Genomic DNA, 6,000 nt, shown 5'->3' with positions numbered 1-6,000 from the left:
AAATCTTTGATTTAGCCTATTGTTTTCAATCGCGTGGGAGAGCATCGCAGTCTCCTGCCACGGCTATGACAGCTGTGGCAGGGGACTCCTTCAGCCCCGCAGGGATGCGAGGCTGTTTCCATGTAAACACGCCTCACATCCATGGGTTTTCAGGATTGCTAGGGCCATATCGGGCTGCGAATCAGTGCTCGATATCACCCTCGCCAGTGTGAAGCCGGCCTTATAAAGAAAAAATACGACAGTTTTTTTCTCCACTGTATTCACAGAGAAAAATAAAATGTCAAGTCATATGCAGAGCTATAAACTCACCATTAAATGTTGCTAGTCTAAAGCAAGAAGAAGTGCGGAACTGTCTTAAAAAAAATTAAAATAGACAAATTGCTAGGTCCTGATGACATACATCCCTGGGTTCTAAAGGAATTAAGTAATGTGATAGACCATTATTTCTATTGGCACATTGCAAATATGGTGTCATTTTTTTAAAAAGGCATCAAAAAGTCAATTTGGAAACTACAGGCCAGTAAGTCTAACATCAATTGTGGGTAAAATGTTTGAAGAGTTTCTAAGTGATGCTGTCCTGGAGTATCTCAATAGAAATAGCCATATAACTCCATATTAGCCTGGGTTTATGAGGGATCAGTCCTGTCAAACCAACCTGATCAGCTTCTACGAGTAGGGAAGTTCTAGACTGGACCGGGGGGAGTCACTGGATCTTGTATATCTTGAACTTGATACTGTGCCACAAAAAAAGATTGGTATATAAAATGCTTGGTCTGGGGGAAAATATGTGTAAATCGATAAGTAACCGGCTTAGTGATATAGTGGCCAGTGCTCGTAATTGCAAGCACAACTCCAATGAAAACAATGGGAGCTGCGTCTTTCTAGAGTGGAATAATATTACATGTTATAGTCACTACAACTTTGGAATGCAGTAAAAAGGGACTAGCAGTGGTAGGATGTGCCGCTGGTATTTGTTGTACTACATGTTTTCCAGCAGCACAGCCCCACAGGTTGGGTTGATTGTCCCCCTGGGTCTGCTGCTCATATATATCAGCTCCTCTACTAGAATCTGCTGCTTGCATTTCATCTGTTTGTTCAGTGTGAACAGTGTCATGTTCGTACATGTGTGTGCATGTGGACAGATAGGAGGTGTGATTGGGCATGTTCAGTGTGTGTTTTAATGTGATCAGTGTCATGGTCCTGCGCGTCTGTGCAGTTTTTGATATGTGTAGTGTGAACTGTGTCTTGCTGTGGATTCTTCATCAGCTAGCACGGGGAGGTCCCTAGGTTCCAGCACAGGGTCGTTCCTGTCAGGATGATCACCCTGTATGCAGGCATGTTTCCTGGGGTTAGTTGTCTCGTTAGAATAGGGACCCGCTAGACAACGAGGACCCTTGAAGTGGACTCACGGGCTTAAGTCTCTTGGCCAAAATACGAACTAATACTTTGTTCATTCTATAGTTATTCCATCTGGCTATGTGTGTAGGTACGTGAGTATTTTGAGAGCTTGTCAGTCTTTGGTTTATGTCTGTACACGAGTATGGAGTCCAGTTCACAGTTCCGTCTGAGTTCGCCTGTCAGTGAATATGAAATCTGTTTATCAGTTCTACGGTTCCGCCTGAGTTTGCCAGTTTGTGGGTGTGGAAGACATTACAGAATGTACGCATTTCATGTGGAAGGTATATATGTGGTTTGGGCCCCTCTTTTGAGTGTGTAGTATGTCTGTCCATGAGTCCAGTTCAGTTTCTGTATTCTGTCTGAGTTCTTGTCTGAACTGGATGTAACAGAATGCACACATTTCAGGTGGGAGGTATACGTAGCATTTGTGCTGCTCCCCTGTGTGTGGGTTGTCTTGTTCTATTCCCTCTCCTTCCCTGTCATACCTGTGCTCTATGCTAGGCCTGTATGGGTAAGTCCTGTGTGTCTTTTTGTCAGTCTGATTTGTCTGTTTTCCGTTCTGAAGGTGTGAACTATGAGGTTTCCTTTGGTCAGTTCCGGCATCTAGTCCCTAGTGCTATTTGCTGTCTTGCTGTTCCATGGTCTGTTAGTGCCAATGTCTAGTCCCTGGTGCTGTTCACAGTCTTGTTCCGGCGCCTAGTCCCTGGTGTTATTCGGAGTCTTGTTGTTCCTTCGTGCTATTCGCAGTATGATCTGTGTTCTGTATGTCTGCCCTTTACAGCAGACCCCCTGTGTGTTAGGTACCTGTGTCTCCAGAGGCCCCTCTTTTAGGTGAAGTTGCTGTTAAGGTGTGCTGATGGGATCTTTTGTACTACATGGCTTCCAGTAGCACAGCTCCACAGGTGGGGTTGATTGAGCTGGCTGGGTGCGGATTGCTCCAGCTAGTCAATCCTGCAGGTCTGCTGCTCATATACACCAGCTCCTCTTCTAGAGGCTACTGGCTTTTCCCGTTTGTTTAGTCTGAATAGTGTCATGTTCCTGCGTATCTGTGCATGTTGCCGGACATGACATGTGAGCGGGCATGTTCAGTGTGTTTTGATGTGATCAGTGTCATGTTCCTGCATATCTGTGCCGTTTTCGGTATGTGTAACGTGTACTGTGCCTTGATCCTTTATCATCTAGGATGAGGTAAGTCCCTAGGTTGCAGTACGGGGCCGTTCCTGACGGGACGATCGCCCGGAAGCTGGCAGGTTTCATGGGGTCAGTTGCCTCACTGGTGAAGGGACCGAGACGAGGACCCTTGAAGTGGGCTTGTGGGCCTAAGTATCTTGCCCAAAATACGAACTAATACCTGGTACATTCTATAGTTATTCTCTCAGGCTTTGTGTGCAGGTATGTAGGTGAGTGTTTTGAGAGCTTGTCAGTCATTGGTTTATGCCTGTCTGTGCATATGAAATCCAGTTCACAGTTTGGCAGTTCCGTCTGAGTTTGCCTGTCGGCGGGTATGAAGTCCGTTTCCCACTTCTGTCTGAGTTTGCCCGTTCGGTGGTGTGTAAGATGTAACAGGCGGACCCATATGAGAACAAAAAGAATGGTCTGTTACGACAGATGGTAAGTCCAAGCATGGGCAGGAGGAAACCCATCAAACACATATGTGTTCAGGGTCAACAGATATGCTGGTTATTACTGGAGACAGTCAACAAACCTGTGCAACGACACACGGCTTGTAATTAATCTGTGTGTGTCTATAACTGTGCACAGTATATGTTTATATTGAAGGCCTTGACTTATTGAGAACAGTACTGTTTACCTCAGTATCACACACTTTATTGCTTATTTACAGTAAAATATGGATGTGTTGTTCTTTAACTTGTCTAAACGGGAGATGTATGGCACAAGATGTTAAACATGAAGAAAAAAATGCCTTAGTATTTGCCATTTGTCGTAAACTAGACTTCCATGTTATAATAAAAACTTAAAAACCTTTTAACTTTGTGTCGTACCACGGGGTCTATTTGACCTCTGCCTTGTTTACTGTAGTCCTACACATTGAAATGGGCACCACATGAGCGTTAAAGGAAGGCACAAGAATATATTGAAAGGGTATGATGACAAATTGCATAACTTAATGCAATTCAAGTAAAGTGGAGTGGACACATCTGTATAAGGCTGCCTGTCCACGGGCGTCGCGGCATCCTGCGGCGGATCTCCGCCGCGGGAGCCACTACCTCGGGAGCAGGAGCCAGCAGACGGATCTCAGCGGTGAGCCTGACAGATAGGTTCACTGCGGAGAATCGCGGCAGTTCGCAGCATACTGGGATTTGCCGGCTGCGAGCGGAGATTCGCTATGATTCTCCGCTCGTGGACAGGGGGGCTGCGCTTTCCATAGCAACGCTATCGAAAGCGTTCACTGCGTTCCTCGCAGCCAAATTATCGCCGCGGGGAACACAATGAAAATACGCCCGTGGATAGGCAGCCTAAGGCTTTTACACACGGAACTACTTCAGTTCCCCTTTACAGCACTGTCAGACTGTCAGTGTGATGGCCCCATTACGCTGGCACTGTGTGCAGAAGTGATCAGCGTTATTAAAGAGAGCAATAAAGAAATATCTAATGGCACAAGGGTAGGTTTAGGTAGATTCAATTAGCCACCAGACCTAATCAACATAAATTAGAAGTTGCAAATAGACATACAAACCATCCTCCAATTGTGTGAATTTGGCTTCAACTAGGTCCAAGCCCAGATTCACATGACTGTGAGTTGCGCAACTTGCATGATACGGACACACATCCGTGTGCTGTCCGATCTCCACAGCAGTGGACATTGCATAACCAATTCTCATCTCTGATAGACTAAAATAGGCACCTGTGTGTATAAACTCATCAGCTATGTAGAGTCTGTATGATGTCCGTAAAATACATACAGACCAAAATAATCAAGAACATTTTTCAATGTTTTCTGTGGTCATTTCATGTGCAGCACATAGAATCATAGAATGGTAGAGTTGGAAGGGACCTCCAGGGTCATCAGGTCCAACCCCCTACTCAGTGCAGGATTCACTAAATCATCCCAGACAGATGTCTGTCCAACCTCTGTTTGAACACTTCCATTGAAGGAGAACTCACCACCTCCCATGGCAACCTGTTCCACTCATTGATCACCCTCACTGTCAGAATGTTATTTCTAATATCTAATCTGTGTCTTCTAGTCTTTCCTTGTGTAAATGAGAATAGGGCTGATCCCTCTGCACTGTGACAGCCCTTCAGATATTTGTAGACAGCTATTAAGTCTCCTCTCAGCCTTCTTTTTTGTACGCTAAACATTCCCAGATCCTTTAAACATTCCCCATAACACATGATTTGCAGACCACCCACCCTCTTGGTAACTCTTCTCTGAACTTGCTCCAGTTTTTTATGTCTTTTTTTTAAGGTGGGGTGCCCAGAACTGGACACAGTATTCCAGATGAGGTCTGACTAAGGAAAAGTAGAGGGGAATAATGACCTCACGTGATCTAGACTCTATGCTTCTCTTAATACACCCCAGAATTGCGTTTGCCTTTTTTGCTACTTCATCACATTGTTGACTCACAGCGATTTTGCTGCGATAAAACACTGGCCGAAAACCGCGACCATCTGAAGCATTGGATTCCAAAGCATATATTCGATTTTACGGGGCTGTATAACCCTTGTTTAAAATTGTCCAGATGGAAAAGGTAGCGCACACAGTGCGCATTCTGGCCGGTCACTTTTTACACCAGGTGGAAAAGATAGCTCTTGTCCTATGTTTTGCAAGAATACGCTGGCCATTCCCAAATACTCCTATGGGAGCTGTCAGGAAAGGGTGAGGGAGTTTAGAAGCGGCTTGCGTTGCTAAAGTCCCTCCCCTTGTCGGCAGCTCCCATAGGCTGGGGAGGGAGTTTAGCATGACTAGCTAAACTAAGTTCCTGTCCACTCCCCCCTGCTAGCAAGGGCCGGAGACGGGGAGGGAGTTTAGCAGAGCCGAACTCTCTCCCCCCGGCCGTCTGCATGGGCGAGCAAATGGGAGATGCAGCCGAGTTCATGCGATTTATGGCCCCAACGGCCGTGTGAAGGAGCCTCAGCCTGTGATCTCCGTATAGCCCTTGTCTAAACGATTTCAGACTCTTTCCAAACTAGAAAGGTGAAAAACATGACCGACGCGGTCAGGCGCAGATTAATGAGTGGAGCGGACCAAATGCTCAGGATTCTGCCTCACACTGATCTCTCATCCAGGGCCATTCTGATAAGAGGTCATGCCAGCACCCAAGACGAGCCCAGTCACCAGGTGCCCAGACATAACACTGCCAGTGCCAGCTTAGCTGCTCCCTGTGATTGGCACCTCTGTGCACCTGCAGCCTGGACTAGTTGGAGGACCCTCTGACTACTCTGTAATGCACGGCTGGCACAGCCTCCTGTGAGGTGCCCTCCTCGGCACCGGCGCGCAGACAGTCCCAGCGCCTGGCACTAGAGCTGCCCGCCGGTGCCCCCTGTCAGACGGCTTGTGGCAGCTAGAGCAGAGTGCCATGGTCCCGGCCGGGCGCCGCTTGATGACGCGCTGTCTCCTCCTCCTCGGGCTGGAGAGGC

The sequence above is a fragment of the Eleutherodactylus coqui genome, chromosome 2 (genome assembly GCF_035609145.1).
Source record: "Eleutherodactylus coqui strain aEleCoq1 chromosome 2, aEleCoq1.hap1, whole genome shotgun sequence".
In the NCBI taxonomy this organism is placed as follows: domain Eukaryota; kingdom Metazoa; phylum Chordata; class Amphibia; order Anura; family Eleutherodactylidae; genus Eleutherodactylus; species Eleutherodactylus coqui.
The sequence above is the reverse complement of the archived record's forward strand: the minus strand, read 5'-3'. Positions refer to the sequence as shown.